Raw genomic sequence first — 17,283 nt, 5'->3', positions numbered from 1 at the left:
CGGGCTGATTTTTTGTGAGGATGATCTCTATGGTGAGGAGATCATCCTTACCAAAAATCAGCTCATTATGAAACTTCTAGCCCCATGTTTACAAGTTGGAAAATTTTAGACCGTCCAATTTTTGTAAATCAATTTTGATGGGGTTAGAAGTTTTGGAATGGGATGATTTTTTGCCAGGATGATCCCCTCACAGGGATCATCCTCACAAAAAATCAGCCCATTCCAAACATTTTTGCCCATATAAGACAAACAGTGTATCGCAATGTGAGTCGTAATGGGGGTCGTAGGAACCCCACCCTATATATATATGTATGGGAGCAGTTCGGCAGCCCTAAAGTTTGCCAAGTTTGGTGCCAAACATTTTTGTAAATTATTTTTGATGGGGTTAGAAGTTTTGGAATATGCTGATTTTTTGTGAGGATGATCTCTACGGTGAAGAGATTATCCTCACAAAAAATCAGCTCATTTTGAAACTTCTAACCCTAGTTTACAAGTTGAAGAATCGTGGACCGTCCAATTTTTGTAAATCACTTTTGATGGGTTAGAAGTTTTGGAATATGCTGATTTTTGGTGAGGATGATCTCCTCATCATAAAGATCATCCTCACAAAAAATCAGCTTAGTCCAAAGCTTCTAACCCATATTTTGAAAAATGTTTGGCACCAAACTTGTCAAACTTTAGGGCTGCTGAACCGTCCCCTATATATATATATATATATATATATATATATATATATATATATATAGGGTCAGGTTCCGTAAACACATAAAGCTACAACGTTTTTGTCTTATATGATTAAAAAGATTCGGAATGAGTTGATTTTTTGTGAGGATGATCTCTATGGTGAGGGGATCATCTTTGCAAAAAATCATTCCATTACAAAACTTTTAACCCCATCAAAAGTGATTTACAAAAATAAGACGGTCTAAAATTTTTCAACTTGTAAACATGGGGCTAGAAGTTTCATAATGGGCTGATTTGTGGCAAGGATGATCTCCTCAACAAAGAGATCATCCTCACAAAAAATCAGCCCATTCCAAACATTTTTGCCCATATAAGACAAAACACATTGTAGCTTTATGTATATATATGGGTGGCGATCAATGGCCAACTTTTTGGCAAAACATTTTTCAAAACATGAGTTAGAAGTTTTGGAATGGGCTGATTTTTGGTGAGGATGATCTCCTCACCGTAGAGATCATCCTCACAAAAAATCAACCCATTCCAAAACCTCTAACCTATGTTTTGAAAAATGTTTTGCCAAAAGTTTGCTAAAAAGTTTGCCCTTGAACGTGTATATATATATATATATGGGTCACGTTCAAGGGCCAACTTTTTGGCAAAACATTTTTCAAAACATGAGTTAGAAGTTTTGGAATGGGCTGATTTTTGGTGAGGATGATCTCTACGGTGAGGAGATCATCCTCACCAAAAATCAGCCCATTCCAAAACTTCTAACCCATGTTTACAAGTTGAAAAATCGTGGACCGTCCATTTTTTATAAACTATTTTTGATGGGGTTAGAAGTTTTGGAATGAGCTGATTTTTTGTGAGGATGATCTCCTCACCGTAGAGATCATCCTCACCAAAAATCAGCCCATTCCAAAATTTCTAACTCATGTTTTGAAAAATGTTTTGCCAAAAAGTTTGCCATTGAACGCTGCCCATATATATATATATATATATATATATGGATTAGGATCCGTATACACATAAAACTACTTATAAAGTTACAACGTGTTTTGTCTTATATGATAAAAAATATTTAGAATGGGCTGAATTTTTGTGAGGATGATCTCTATGTTGAGGAGATCATCCTTGTCAAAAATCAGCCCATTATGAAACTTCTAGCCCCATGTTTACACGTTGAAAAATTTTAAGCCGTCCAATTTTTGTAAATAACTTTTGATGGGGTTAGAAGTTTTAGAATGAAATGATTTTTTGCAAGGATGATCCCCTCACCATAGAGATTATTCTCACAAAAAATCAGCCCATTCCGAATCTTTTTAATTATATAAGACAAAAACATTGTAGCTTTATGAGTAGCTTTATGTGTCTACGGAACTCAACCTTTTATATATAGGGGGCGGTTCGAGGGACGTCTCACAAACCGACTGAGAAACAGACGTTTTCGATTCGTAGGATTTGGGACATTAAATGGTCTGATTTCATTTTAAAACAGAACGTGCAGATAGTTGGAAAACATCTTTTTTTATTTTTAAAATTAATGTATTTATAGAAAACTCCCTCTATCTTTAAAAAAGAATTGATATATTTTTTAAAAACTTCCTCTATTCACCACCCATTATTGTTTCTCTATAATTTAAGTTTTTTTTTTTTTTTTTTAAAAAATTGCAAAGATTGTTGTCCAATCGAAGAGAGCCCAAACAATCAACAAGTTTCACAAAAGGAGTTCAAAGTCTCGTTCCAAGAATATGTTCACCACAGTCATTATGAGATTGCCAATGAACCCATTAGAAGACAATCCAAGGAATCGTTGGATGAGGAGGATGACTGCCATCTCCATCAAAATCAAAGTTGGGGTTCTTCACGTTTGAGTTATAGTAGAGGTGAGAAAGGAGCGGTCTCTAGACGTTATTCAAATGCTTCATCACGAAAGAATTCTAGTTTTTGGAGGATCAAGACCATCAAGTCGAGGCTGATGGATCCCCCACCAAACGAAGAAGAGACTCAATTGAAATATGGGTTATTGGCGACTCCGAACGTAGACGATGAAGCTGACCCTTTCACTGAAGAGACCTCCCAGAAGAATTCATGAAGCCGAATTTCCCCCCGTTAACAATCTTTCAGTGGGTGACTTTCACAGTAATTTTGACTGCGTTTGCGATTTTTGGAACCCATCTTACTTCACTAAGAGGACTTTATGGGACCTCCCTCTATGGAAATGGGAGCTCTTTGTATTGGTTATGATCTGCGGGCGATTGGTCTTTAGTTGGGGAATTTGGTTTGTAGTCTTCTTTATTGAACGTAATTTTCTTTTTTCGAAAATAAGTTTTATATTTTATTTATTTGAGGGAGTTTTCTGTAAATACATCTATTTTTTTAAAACAAAAGATGTTTTCCAGCTGGCTGCACGTTCTGTTTTAAAACGAAATCAGACCGTTTAATGTCCCAAATCCAACGAATCAAAAACGTATGTTTCCCAACCGGTTTGTGAGACGTCCCTCGAACCGCACCCTTATATATATACTCTGAACAATATCACATTTGGTCTATAGTTCACTCTAAAATAATGAGAATCATGAACAAGGGCACTAACGAGCTCTAGAATTCTACTCTTAGCTGTCTCAGGTTTGATCACAATTGTAATGGCCCGGATAAATGTTCTAATGGCTTTTCTACCTTATGTAATTAATGGAATAACTGGAAAAAAGAATGGATTAGCAACAGGTCTAGAGGAAATTGTTCTTTTTACCAATATATCATAAGTATAACTACACATTCAAATTGAATAATAACCATATTCACAAAACATACTCTCACATAACTTGCACGTTTACCAAGTGAAACCTAAGATGTATTTCATCGAAAAAGAAACATATGGAGATCAAAACTTGAAAAAGAACCATCAATGGATTGAAGAATTCATGAAGAAATTCACCTATTGTTCTTTTGAGTACTATATATTGGAGAGAAACTAGCTAAGTTGCTGACTTCCTAGCTAAGGGTGTAGAATTTTTAGACGAGATAGATTTTTTCATTAAATGATGTTTGTAATGTCCTTCACAAGATGATGCTAATCCTTGCAAAAGATTTGAATACTTAGTATTTAGCGGATGTAATCCTTTTTCTTAATTAATATAATGGCAGGGGCTCCTTTGCCCCAGCTTACCCATAAAAAAAAATTGGAATAAGTGCCGCTCACACACACACACACACACACACACACACACACACATATATATATATATATCAAATGACATATGAAATTAAAAACATATGTAAAAACAATGTAACATTAACAAAATTTTAAAATATGGGTTAGAAGTTTCGGATTGAGCTGATTTTTTGTGAGGATTATCTCTATGATGGGAAGATCATCCGAAAAAAAATCAGTCCAATCTGAAACTTCTAACCCCATTGAAAGTGAATTAGAATGTGGACCATCGATTTTTTGTCAATTTTTGTTAATAATTTGTAAATCACTTTTGATGGATTTAGAAGTTTCAGATTGAGCTGATTTTTTGTGAGGATGATATTCTCATCATAGTGATCATCCTCAAAAAAAAAAAAAAAAAAAAAAAATCAACTCAATCCAAAACCTCTAACCCATATTTTGAAAAAGCATTGTTTTTACATATGTCCCATGAACCGCCCCCTATATATATATATATATATATTTCTTATTGTGGGTATACCAACCCTTTCGGTGAGACTAATCCTAGTCACATGCACAATCCCCTTCAAAAGTTCTACATGCAACTGGTTGAGTCGAGGGTCAACTGGACCTTGGATGGTGGCCCCAAGGATTTCATTGCTTTGTGGGTTTTGAATACTTGACCTACCTTTCTTGAGGAGTTTATCAAGGCTCGACTTGCCACTAGGCCAATCCCTTGGGGGTTTGGTTGGATGTTCAAATCAGTGATTGATATTAATCTCTATCGATTTGTAGGATCACTTTACATCTTCAAGAATTGCAGCATTTCGAGCTAGTCTAGTCTATTGAAGTATGACTTAAAAACCAATTAGGCCCGATCAAAATGTGTGTATTTTTTGGTCAATCTAAGGTAATTTTGGGTTGTGCTTGTAAGTTATGTAAATGGCCCACTTAAGTGGTGCTTTTAAAAGGGGATTTTTTTTTTTTTATTATTGTAAAAAGTCTAACTTTAAGTCTAAGTCTTTTCTAAAGAAGAGAGTAAAGAAAGAAAGAAAAATCAAGAGAGGAGAGGTTGAGATGTTTGAGAAGATTGAAATTTAGAAGACGGTGAAACTAAGTGATAGATATGACTCATTGTATCGATTTACCCCATTTTCTTCATAGTGAAATTGAGTTCCAATACTCATACCTCCGTGAACGTAACCTTTGGGTGGTTCACATAAAATCTCGTGTTGTGAGTACTTTGTTCTTACTCTTTCTTTGTATAATTATTTATCTTCTTTGTATTTGTTACTATTAGTTGGGTTTATACTTCATTTCCATTATGACATTATCAAACAAGGTCTTGGAAGGTGTAACATATAAGGTGTTTGGTGAAATAATCAATAGGTGTTTGATCAAATTACTAAGTGAGCTTCACAAAGATGTTCACATATACAACAAGTTATATTAGAACCTAGGTTATCTAAGGTGTTTGCAATGGTGAAAAATGATACAATGATGATCAAAACTTCCAGTGGGATGAAGTTTGAGGTGAAGTCATTTGATGAAAAATAAAATTTTATATTGTAGCAAAGGAAGATGAAGAATATTCTTAACCAACAAGGATTTCATAATTGCATTCGATGCATTGAAATACAATCGGAGAGCATATCCAATGAGACATGAAAGGAGTTGGATTTGAAGATTATTAGTTCCATTGAGTTGCATGTTTCTGATGAAGTCATATACAACGTCATGGAAGAAAAGACCGCAAATGGGACATGAAATTAACTTGAGAAGCTTTACATAGGAAAGATTTTGTCCAACAAATTATTCTTTAAGAACCAACTTCATGACTTAAGGATGGAAGAGAGATAAGATTTCATGGATCACTTGACCATGTTCAACTGGTGTTAGTGATTTGTTGATGGTAGAAGTAAAGTATGACGAAGAAGACAAATTATTGCTTTTGTTGAGATTACTTCCTAATTTCTTCAAACATTTTTGGACTACACTTATGTTTGGTAAGGAGACTCTTAAATTTGAGGAAGGTGGTTCAAGACCTTATTTCTCATGTGATCATTAACAAGTCAAATGAGAATGATGCTCAAGGAGAATGAATCATGGCTAAAGGATCAAGTGAACGAGGCTAAACAAAAAAGAAAGAAAAATTTGAAGGGAAAATTTCTAGATCTAAATCTAGAAGTAAAAAAAAAAGTGGAGTGCTACTGTTGCGGGAATAAGGGACATTACAAAAGAGATTGTAAAAAATACAAAGCGGAGGTAAAAGAAGGGAAGAAAACTGAGTCAAGCTCCTCGGTAAACATAACATCGGAAGCGATAAAGAGTATTTAGCTACATCTTCGGGTAATTTCACCTCCAACTCTTGGATTTTAGATTTTGGGTGTACTTTTTATATGTGTTCCAATTGTGATTGGTTTGATTCCTATGAACCCCATGACGGTGGAGATGTTCTAATGAGTAATAATGCGATATGCAAAATCATTGAAACGAGTATCGTGAAGATAAGAATATATGATGGGGTGGTTAGAATGTTGGGTAGCATGAAACACGTGTCAGCACTTAAAAAGAATTTGATATCTTTAAACACATTCGACTCAAATAGGTGTTCATTCTCGACAAAGGATGGAGTACTAAAAGTGTCTTAGAGAGCTATGGTAATAGTAAGAGGTGTAAAGCTTGCAAATAACCTCTACAAGCTTTCGGGGAATACAATTCTAAGCAGAGTTACAATATCCACGGAGGAAAATTCTAAAAAAGATAAAACTCAACTTTGATACTAAAGGCTTGGCCATATGAGTGAGAGCAATGCAAGAGTTACACCGACGACATTTATTAAAGGGTATTGGAGTATGCAAGTTAGAATTTTACAAATTTTGTGTGATGAAAAAACAAAGTAAGGTGTCGTTCAAGATTGTAAATAAAAAAAATCAAGAGTAAGGGATTGCTAGATTACATTTATTCCAATGTGTGGGGGCCTACATCTACTAAATCAAAAGGTAGAGCTTGCTACTTTGTCACTTTTATGGATGATTTTTCAAGAAAGATTTAGATCTACTTTATGAAGGAGAAATTCGATGTCTTTGCTAAATTTGTGGAATGAAAAATAGATGTAGAAAATCAAACATGGAGAAAAATCAAATCCTTGAGAAGCCACATGGGGGTGAGTACATAGATGGCAAATTCTCGAAGTTTTACAAAGAAGAATGCATCACAAGGTACTTCACCATGAAGAAAAAGCCTCAATAAAATGAAACGACCAAGAGGATGAATAGAACTCTCATAGAAAGTGAGAGATGCATGAGGTTACATATGGGGTTGCCCAAACCATTTTGGGTGGAATCGATTAATCATACTTGTTATTTGGTTAATCGATTACCATCTAAGTTACTTGAATTTAAGTGTGCCGAAGAGGTATGGACGAGAAAAAAAGTAGACACTCTATATTGAAGGAGTTTGGATGCAAATCATATTTTCTCATTCTTAGTGATGAAAGAAACAAGATGCAATTAAAGTCACTCGAGTGCATTTCCTCGAATTCAAGAAGGGAGTGAAATGATTCAAGCTTTGGGATCCGATAAGTAAGAAGAAAATCCTTAGTAGAGATGTGAACTTTGATAAATGTTCTATGGCAAATGGAGAATAAAAAAAAAATGATGGTGAAAAGTCAGTTGTTGGAGATAAGGTAGTTGTTACCAAAATTCTTATTAATACGAAGAAGACTACAAGGAAAGAACCTCAAATTTAATTTGAGGTTGGTAGTACATCCGTTGATGAAGAACAATAATAAAAGAGAGTTCATGATGAGCCTTCTAACAAAGCACATGAAAGGCCAAGAAGAACCATCATACCACCTCAAAGGGATGAATGGAAAAATGAATTGCACTTCGTATTAGTGACAAGTGAGGGAGATCTTATTAAACTGATTATAAGGGACATGTTCGAGTATTTCTTGAACTTGCTTAATTTGATTACTAGTTGAGATTAGAGGGCACTTCCCCACTTAAGGTGCATGGAGATGAGATGTTTCTCATCAAGGTGAAGGTGTTATAAATTTGTCGAGGTTCCTACGTTTTCAAACATTGAAAAGTCTTTTCATCAAGGTGGAGATTGTTGAAGTATGGCCTAAAAATCAATTAAGCCTGGTCCAAATGTGTATATTTTTGGGTCGGACAAAAGTAATTTTTGGTTAGGCTTATAACTTATGTACGTGGCTCACTTATTTGGTGTTTCTAAAAGAGGTTGTATTTTCTTTTGTTGTAAGAACTCTAACTTTAAGTCTTAAGTCTTTTCTAGATAAGAGAGTAGAGAAAGAGAGAAAATCCAAGAGAGGAAAGGTTAAGAGGTTTAGAAAGATTGACATTTAGAAGAAGCTGAAGCTAAGTGATAGAGGTGACTCCTTGTATCGATTTGCCACGTTTTCTTCATAATGAAATCGAACTCCAGTGCTCATACCTTTGTAGATATAGTCTTTTGGTGAACCATGTAAAATCTTGTGTTGTGGGTGTTGTGTTCTTACTCTTTCTTTGTGTAATTGTTTATCTTCTTTGTATTTGCTAATATTAGTTGGGTTTATCCTTCATTGCCATTATGACATTATCAAACAAAGTCTTGGAAGGTGTAGCATATAAGGTGTTTGGTGAAATACTCAATATGTGTTTGATCAGATTACTAAGTCTGCTTCACAAAAGTGTTCACATACACAACAAAGTCCTCCAAAATAATAAACTAGAGTAGATAAAGAAAGAATAGCTGCTTGAGATTTCCTTTTGTGGTTGCAAGGAATCGAATGTTAGACTCTGATTTCTACTTTCAACGACTTATACCAAACATCAATCTAAATTTGTTGCATAAGTGTCTCGCTACCTTGCAATTAAACAATATATGGTTCAAATGAATCCTCCTCCCTTAGGCATATCAGGCATCTAGTCATGAGCCTCATCAACTTGGACAGCTTTATGAACTTCCAACAAAAAAAATGATTTTTGTAGGGACTTACGGGCTCCATATAGTCACATTTTTGTGAGAAACACCACTGATCGCAATGTGTTCATTCCAACCCGAATTGGGGGAAAAAATACATCTTAATGGGACCAGCACCTGTCCAGTAATCTTTTATCAAGAAAAAATTAGAAGGCTTAATCTTCTTCTAATTGTGAATTGGAGCATACCCAACATCTCTCTCCAAATACTCTGCTTAATCAAAACCTCCTTCAGTAGTTGGATTAGGTTTTTCTTCCCAAGCTACAATACGCGCTTTTAATTTCTTCCATGTTATTTTCCGTCATGCACCACAAAAGAACTTCGCAAATTGCCCTTCCATCTCCACTCTGATCATTTAAAATTCTGACTTCCAGCCCTCAACCTTTCTCATGATTTATTCCACTAATTATACCATATTCCTAATCTATTCGACATTAATCATAAATACCTCCAACAAGAGCAACTTCTATTTGAAATAAGGAAGTTCTGTAACCCTTTTTTAATATTTCCAAGTATTAATTACCAATCATCTATTGCAAAAATAAAATTACCAATCTTGGAAAGTTTTTAAGCACAAAGCATGTAAATAATAAAGTTGCACATAGGACTTAACTGAGGTAGAGTGAACATCTGCTTTGGTTCCAACAATTTCTAGGCCTTTACTGTTCTACAAACAATACCCAAAATTTGAAGTGTTAGTGATTCACTCAGAGGATTCATTAATATCTTAAAATAAGATAAACACATTTAACAAGCATACAATTTGAGGTTCATGTAATGAAATTTTATATTGTTCCCCTTACTTTTATTAATAGTTTTTGATAGTCACTAAATTGAATTTACCAACGAGAAACATAAAAAATTCTATAATCAAACTTACCTATTAATTGAATCATCAAAGCAATGTCTACTAGGTGAGTTACAAGGAGGCCATTTCTTGTTTGAGTATACCGCTGCAATTGTTCCTTATCAATGGAGTTTAAATGTGTAGAAAAGGAACAATGAGAGCATGAAAATCAATGATAAATCATGATCCATGAAGAGGCAGACTATCATTATAATAGCTAAAAGCAGAATATGCTCATTGCCTTCTAGTGTAAACAAACCATACAATTATCAGATAAAAACTACATAAATCACATGTGATAACGACACTCAATGAAATTTATCTTAATGAACCAATAAGTAATCTCAAGCATCGATTAAACATATATGCTAAACTTAATGGTAAAGTTGATCCATAATAAATAGTGGAGCTAACACAACAACTAATGTGGAAAAGGATTAGAAATTATGAGCAAACTTCCAAACCCTTCTTGTTTAATTTGTAGAAACAAAAACAGATCAGTGCAGTGTACCAAGTAGTCCATCGGAAGAACTTGTTACAATGGAATCTGATTTGTAAGACAGGACTAAATCCAAGAGTTTCTGTTTCAGAGCAGATGCATCCAGGCTTGCCGAATTGTTGACCTGTATGTAAACGTACACAAATGAGAGGAAGCTATTGTTGAAGAACATACATGAACTAAACCTAGAAAATAAACCCATTGATAGAATTATACTACCTCAGACTGAATATTGTAAAATGAGCAAGCATTGCCTTTAGTTGAAACACAGTTGACTACACCAAGTCCTCCTTCAACCATTACTTCCAGTACTCTTGAAAGAGGCACCACCACCCCATCCCTCAAGCTCCTACTTATAACAACCTCTACGCCGAGCTGACAAGGCCGAACCATCACAAAATCATTAGAACACAAGCTTTCTGTAACAATATCAGAAGTGTTAGAATTTGACATTCTCTTCAGCTGATCTCTTTTGTCATCCAACTCTTTGATCTTCTTCGTTAAGAACTTTATATAATTAGCCGCTTCGTCTATCTGATCTGGTATCGATCGCTTTCCCTGAAAACATGATCAAATAAGCCTAGACACACAGACCCAACAAAATTTTCATTGATCCAAATATCAAAAAGTGCATAGAAGATGTTGTAAACCTTAAGAAATTCGAGTGGGAGGACAGATCGAAGTGAGGAGTAAAGGGTAGCCATTTCTCGTCTCCTTTGCCACTCCATTTCTCTATGTATAATCTTCTTATTCTCATTAATGCACCATCCATTATTGTTTTCCCTTCGGCTGTTATCCTGATTTATGGGAAGATCAAGGGTACCCAATGGAGGAGGAATTACTTGGAGCATATCTTGTGAGATCTGATACAACGGCTCATCACTTGAGTGTAACGGGTGTAAAGGAAAAGTATAATTCATTCTCTCTCTCTCTCTCTCTCAGTAGGTAGGGAGAGAGAGATACGTTAGTTAGAGCAGCAGATCTTTGATGGGTCTAAGGCCCAAAGATTCTCTTTGATCACCTCTGAAACAAGGTGTGTGACATAGAACGATCTCACCACCTCCTTTTATTTGTTTTAAAGCTCGTTTGTGGCATAATTCAGATCATGTACCCCAGGATGTTGAGTAGCTACATAACTCTAGGTCTCTTTCATGATCACAAGCTTTTTGTGAATAAACGGTCTTGAATCTAGTGGCCTAAATTCTTCAAATCAGGATGTCTTTTGGTGTGTTGGTCAAATCAAAGATGGGAAAAATCACTAGTAAGAATGAAAAATCCATGTAGGTAAAAAAGATTCCTTCACCCCCGAACTTGAATCTCGATGATGATCTCCCTTTGATTCCTCCAAAAAGTCTTAAATCTATGAGATTTTTCCAGATAAAAATCTTTTGATAATCAAGTTAGCAAATAAGGCTGGCAACAAGTCAGGTGTGGGTCGAGTAAGATTTCTACCGACTCCATACCCGAATTGAAATATACACATCCATACCTGATTTCTTACCCGAATTTTAGGATAATACCCAAATTCAAAATTTTACCCAAGTTTTAGGTGGGTAACCATGGTCAATTTCTTAACTGATTCTTGGGTCACCCAAAATTTTAGCCTCTTGTCTGAATTTTTTTTTTACTTTAATAACAAAAATTATATAATAAAACAATTAATTATTTACATATATTTATATATAGAATATGAAATTATACTTTTGTTATCGGGTAAACAAGTAATCAAGTAGGATATGACGTATATTTATACCTGACCTTACAAAACTTTTGGGCAAATGGGTATTGAGTAATATTACTCGGATTCTTGATCGGGTAGAAAAACCTTGCCCATATCCGATTTATTCGGGTTAGATGAGTCGGGTAAACGAGTATTATCCGACCCATTGCCACCCCTAGTTAGCAAGAATAAACACATTAATAAAGATTTTGAATTAATAAAAAGTTGAAAAGTCCTTTTTATCCTTGTCCTCCTTTCTGTGTAGCTAAATAGAGTTTTAATCTCTTTAAGTAACTTCTATCAAAAATCTTGTGATTGATCCTTATTCTTGTAGAATTAGAATCTTTCTAGTTGTATCCTCTTAATTCCATATGTAATCGTAACCTTTTCTTATCCCTTATACTTCTAATCTTAATCTGGGAATACAATCATAATTAGAATCCTAATTGACCTAAAGATTCTTCTACTCAGATTTATATTAATCCCTTGCCATTTCTACAATGTAAAGATCACTAGACCATAATTTGCTGAGTGATTTGATGGTGCCACATGTCACTCCAGTTGTGTCTTATTCAAGACTCAAGGGAGCTGACACATGTAGGTCTCGGCTGAAATTACCCATCTGTCGAATGGATTACCCTAAGTCTTAATATTTTATAGTCTATACATGTCTGTTAGGCCCACTTTTCACATGCATCAGTGGTCACGTCACCACGTGAAAATTGAAAAATTCAATAGAAAATTTTGACAAACCAACGCCGGCAAAATTTAAAATCTGAATTTTGATGGTTTAGGGCCATCAAAATTCTTGATGTTCCCTAAATTCGACAGTTTAAAGCCGTCGAATTTCTGTCATCACTAATTTGATGGTTTTATAACAGGTTTCATTTTTATCTATAGCGATGGTAATATACTCAATTAGCGGTGGTTTTTGACCATCACTATAAGGGTCCATATGACTTTTAGCTACGCCATTAATAGTGGTGTTTCGCTAGGCCGTTGCTATTAATAATAGCGGCGGTTTTTAAACTTTGTTAAAAACCTAAAATTTTGTAGTATACCCTAGATATTTTTAACAGTGAGATCATTAATAATTTATCAGTGAGATCACTAATTATAAAAGTGACGAACAGGCTGGAAAACAAGTTTTGGGTATTAAAATGAGTAGTGCACTGGAGCTAGAACTTTGGCATATTCAGTGCATGAAATGTAAATTACCCAGACATAACACTTCATGGGCAATCTGCACCCTATGATATTTTCAACGTAATGCATTTCCATTCTTGCCGCTCTCTGGTTGTCCATCTTCTAGAGAGGCAGAATAAAATCACGGCCATGTGGCCATTGACCTCAAAAGATTATCAACCGTATCAAGGAAAAGATCTCCGAGTGAAGAGGAGTTGTTGGTTTTTTTTTTTTTTTTGGCATACTCGATCGACTATCTGATGTGACAAGTTTGAGAATCGTAGATCTGCCCTCTTCGAGATACACAGTTCCTTGAGATGCACTTTTTTATGGGGAAGTGTAGTCTTGTATCCCGGGGCACAGATCTACATTTCCTGAACTTATCACATCAGGTAATCAATTGAGTTTGCCACATCGTCGTGGTGGTGGTGGTGGGTTAAGATTATCACAATTCTTTTTTTATTTAAGAAAAAAATGCTAAACTGAATTCCTACAGCACTACCTTCAATACTTCGCTAACGTGGTGTGCACAAAATTATAGATGTTTTTCCTCGAGAGACAAGTCTTACACAATCGAGGAGAATCCATGGTTCTCTATAAATACAGTATTGTAGAAAATAAGTTTTTTTATAATTGTTTTTTATTTTTTTGCTGGGTAAGCTGGACTTGCATTTTATAATTGTTATAGTGGTATTATGAGTGATTTACATTTGAATCCATATCCAAACCCTGAACCAAAACCAAAATCCAACCCAAGCCTGATACCAACCCAAAGTGAGCCTAGACCTATTTTGGTTTCACCTAGTAGAAACCAAATGGAACTTGAACCAAGACCAAAATATAACCGGAACGAATTAATCCCAACCGTAATCCAACTGTGCTTTTCCTTCTTAAAAAAATTAATTCCCTACCCCCATGGTACCAATCCACCAAATGTTTAATATCATTTAAGAATTAAATTTTTTAAAAAAAAGAAAAAAGAAAAGAAGATGGTTAATTAAACTTTAGATAAATTCAAAATCAAATTTGAATCGAGCCAAAAATTTTGGTTTTGGTTTGGCTTTAGGTTGGGGACTAAAGTGTTCAGCTTTTAGTCGGTTTTGATTTTATCGAAACCCAAAAAAATACACAAATTTTCCTTTGGAGTTTGTCTGGGGCAACCTGAATTTACATCCCTACTCATTCTTCTGGGGAAAAAGTTGTTTCGCATAAATTATTTGATAATTACTTAATTCGACATCAATGAAAATGTCTGTTACATCACATTGGATCTGTTCTCACAACATTATATAATAGTATGAGCATCTGCCTTAGTTTATATTAATGAATTGCTTTGGCTAAGGCTTTTAGAGACATTCTACTGAAGAATATCTATTATTTTATATTTTATTGGGATTGTTGTCCTTCTTAAGTAAAGTGATACATTGAATTAGAGCTTCAATTAAATTAGTAGCATTAAATTATTTTCAAACTTAATGATTAACCGAAAAATAATTATAAAATAACCTTAATTGAGTAAGGTTGAATCTATGGTATCTATTAGTACCTTATTAAATTAGATATGGTGATGAGGATATCAAACCATGGAAAAAATATAATCAAGACAAATGAGTAGAGAAAATCAGGAAAATCAATCCATTCATGCTTTAGTACTAATAAATATCAGATGATAGGCCCAGTTTATAGAAAGAATTATGTAATATCTGATCTCCAATGCCCTGAGTATCCATTTAGATGTACTTGTTTAGAATTACTAATTAAACTAACAAAGGTTTGGAAAGAAAATAATTGGATCCACTAAAAAGAAAAAAAAAAACAGAAGAGAAAGAAAAAGTTGACATATTAAATTCTAAATTGATTCCTAAAAACTCAACCATGTTCCGCTTTTGTGCTTTTCTCTAGCCTTCTAGGCCTAATGCGGTGTAAGAGTGTAAAATGGCAAGGAAATTTTTTGGAAAAACATGAAAACATGAGTAAAATTAAAATAATAAATTATGAAAAAATGTTAAAAAGATCTATATTCCATTGGACATTTATTCTAAGTTTTCAAACTACTCTTGAACAGAACAATATACACTATTACATATTTATATGTGATCACCTATTTTCACACAAGGGGAATCTATAAAAATAGAATATAGGGTGACTTAGACATCCGGTTCATCTATTATACCCACTATGTTTTTTAATTGATGACATGCCAGGGGCATAGGGGCAGCGAACCCCTTGATGATAAAGCTAAAGCAACAAGGACAGCGCGATAAATCACTTTAATCCACACTAGTAACTAAAAAATGCATTTAACAACTTAAAAAAAAAGTGTAGGTATTCTGCTTCTCCTTTCGTAGTAGATTGTGATGTACAAAACCATTTTAAGCATTTTCAAGAAATAGCACCATCTTCTGAACCAGTTCTCCGAGTGATCTGATAATCCATACAATCTAGACTTGAATACTAAATACCTTCCAGAGTTTCTTAATACCCATAGATTAAAATGAAAATTTTAATTAGCACATATAATTTTTTATTTTTTATTTTTCATTACAAGCCTTGTGTGCTTAGCCCATTAGGTGTTAGTGCGTTCCATTGCTTAAAGTTCTCTCAAATAATAACTGAAGACTACATATTATTTATTTATTATTTTACTTTAAATATATTTGGCCAGCCTTTCTTTGAGCATTCCTAAGATGTTGCTCGGCATAATCATTTGGCAAACCATCGAAGATGATCCAAGTAATTTTAAGATATAACAAGATTTAATATTCTGAAGAAGTCACACTAAATTTTCCAAAACATGCATACTAGCATATAAACAGATCTCCAAATAAATATGCTAAACAAAGTAAATAGTTAGTAGATAAAGAGTTAAGCTTTTTATTTTCTTTCATGTAAATTTCATTAACTGAAAAGAGGGAACAAACGTTGAAGATATGGCTCAAATTTTTTTTTAGGCCCGGTCTTAGTGTGTTTTACTTTTGGACTTGGGCTTGTATCTAATGTAAGTGACCCATTTTGTATTATTTTCAAAAGGAATTTGTTTTTTTTTTGGTTATATTCTTATTAAGAAGGGAGGCGGATCATGCGACATATGTAAAAACAATGGTTTTTCAAAATATGGGTTAGAGATTTTGGATTGAGCTGATTTTTTGTGAGGATTGTCTCTATGATGAGAAGATCGTCCTCACAAAAAATCAGCTCAATCTGAAACTTGTAAATCCATCAAAAGTGATTTATAAATTATTGGTAAAAAATCGACAATCCACATTTTAAATCACTTTTTATGGGGTTAGAAGTTTCAGATTAGACTGATTTTATTTTAGGGTGGTCTACTTATCATAGAGATCATCCTCACAAAAATCAGCTGAATCCAAAACCTCTGACCCATATTTTGAAAATTTATTAGTATTACATTGTTTTTACATATGTCTCATGATCCGTCCCCATTAAAAAGAGAGCTAAACCAAAAAGAGAAAACTCTAGAGGAGAGTTTGAAATGTTGGGAAAATTGAGATCTAGAAGAAGAAAGTGATATAGGTGACTTCTTGGATTTTTTTTCTTTTTGAAATTTATCCTTCATTGGCATAAGAGATATTTGATAGAATATTAAAAAGGTGTTTGATCAAATTACCAAGCGAACTTCGGTGTTTGCATATATAATAACAAAAGGGCCAGAAAAATGAGGTGGAGGCCACCTACCTAAATGAAAACAAAAGACAAAGGATGAGCAAAACAATTGTAAGCACGACCACCACTCAATTACTTGGCATCCTACAAACAAGCGAATCGTGGCTTAGGTTGTCTCTAAAATATGTACCTGTTTTTGTAGGATATTTCTATTTATCTTACTTGGGCTTGGGCTTCAAAAAGTAAAACCAAAGGGGACCTTTTCCCAAGCAGATGGGGCTCGACTTGAAGGGCTGAGGCCCAAAGTTGTACGGTAATTTCCCACTCTCAATGTAGAAAGTTCTCTCACAAGGAACGTAATTTTCAGAAGCTTTTTCGTTTTAATTACTTAGCAAACTCACACAAACAGAAACTATACTCAACAACAATCAAACTTACCCATTAAGTGAATCACCAAAGCAAGGTTTACTAGCCGAATTACAAGGAGGCTATCTCTTGTTTGAGCACTGGTGCATCTATTTCTCATCAATTTAGTTTGAGAGTGTAGAAATTAAGGAACAATTGGAGAATGGAAATCACTAAAA

General features: G+C 34.3%; 1 pseudogene across 1 annotated transcript; it reads right to left on the bottom strand.

The window, feature by feature from the left end:
- Nucleotides 1–10,168: 10,168 nt before the first annotated feature.
- LOC147389585 (transcription factor bHLH118 pseudogene) lies at nucleotides 10,169–11,185 on the bottom strand (annotated as a pseudogene). Its single transcript, XR_015171002.1, has 3 exons — nucleotides 10,821–11,185; nucleotides 10,390–10,728; nucleotides 10,169–10,294 (listed from the first exon to the last, which is right to left on the bottom strand). The product of XR_015171002.1 is annotated as a transcription factor bHLH118 pseudogene (transcript).
- Between the last annotated feature and the right edge of the window lie 6,098 nt (nucleotides 11,186–17,283).

Source organism: Akebia trifoliata, chromosome 12 (assembly GCF_017979445.1).
Source record: "Akebia trifoliata isolate Shusen 1 chromosome 12, ASM1797944v1, whole genome shotgun sequence".
Classification (NCBI taxonomy): Eukaryota; Viridiplantae; Streptophyta; class Magnoliopsida; order Ranunculales; family Lardizabalaceae; genus Akebia; species Akebia trifoliata.
The sequence above is the reverse complement of the archived record's forward strand: the minus strand, read 5'-3'. Positions and strand labels throughout refer to the sequence as shown.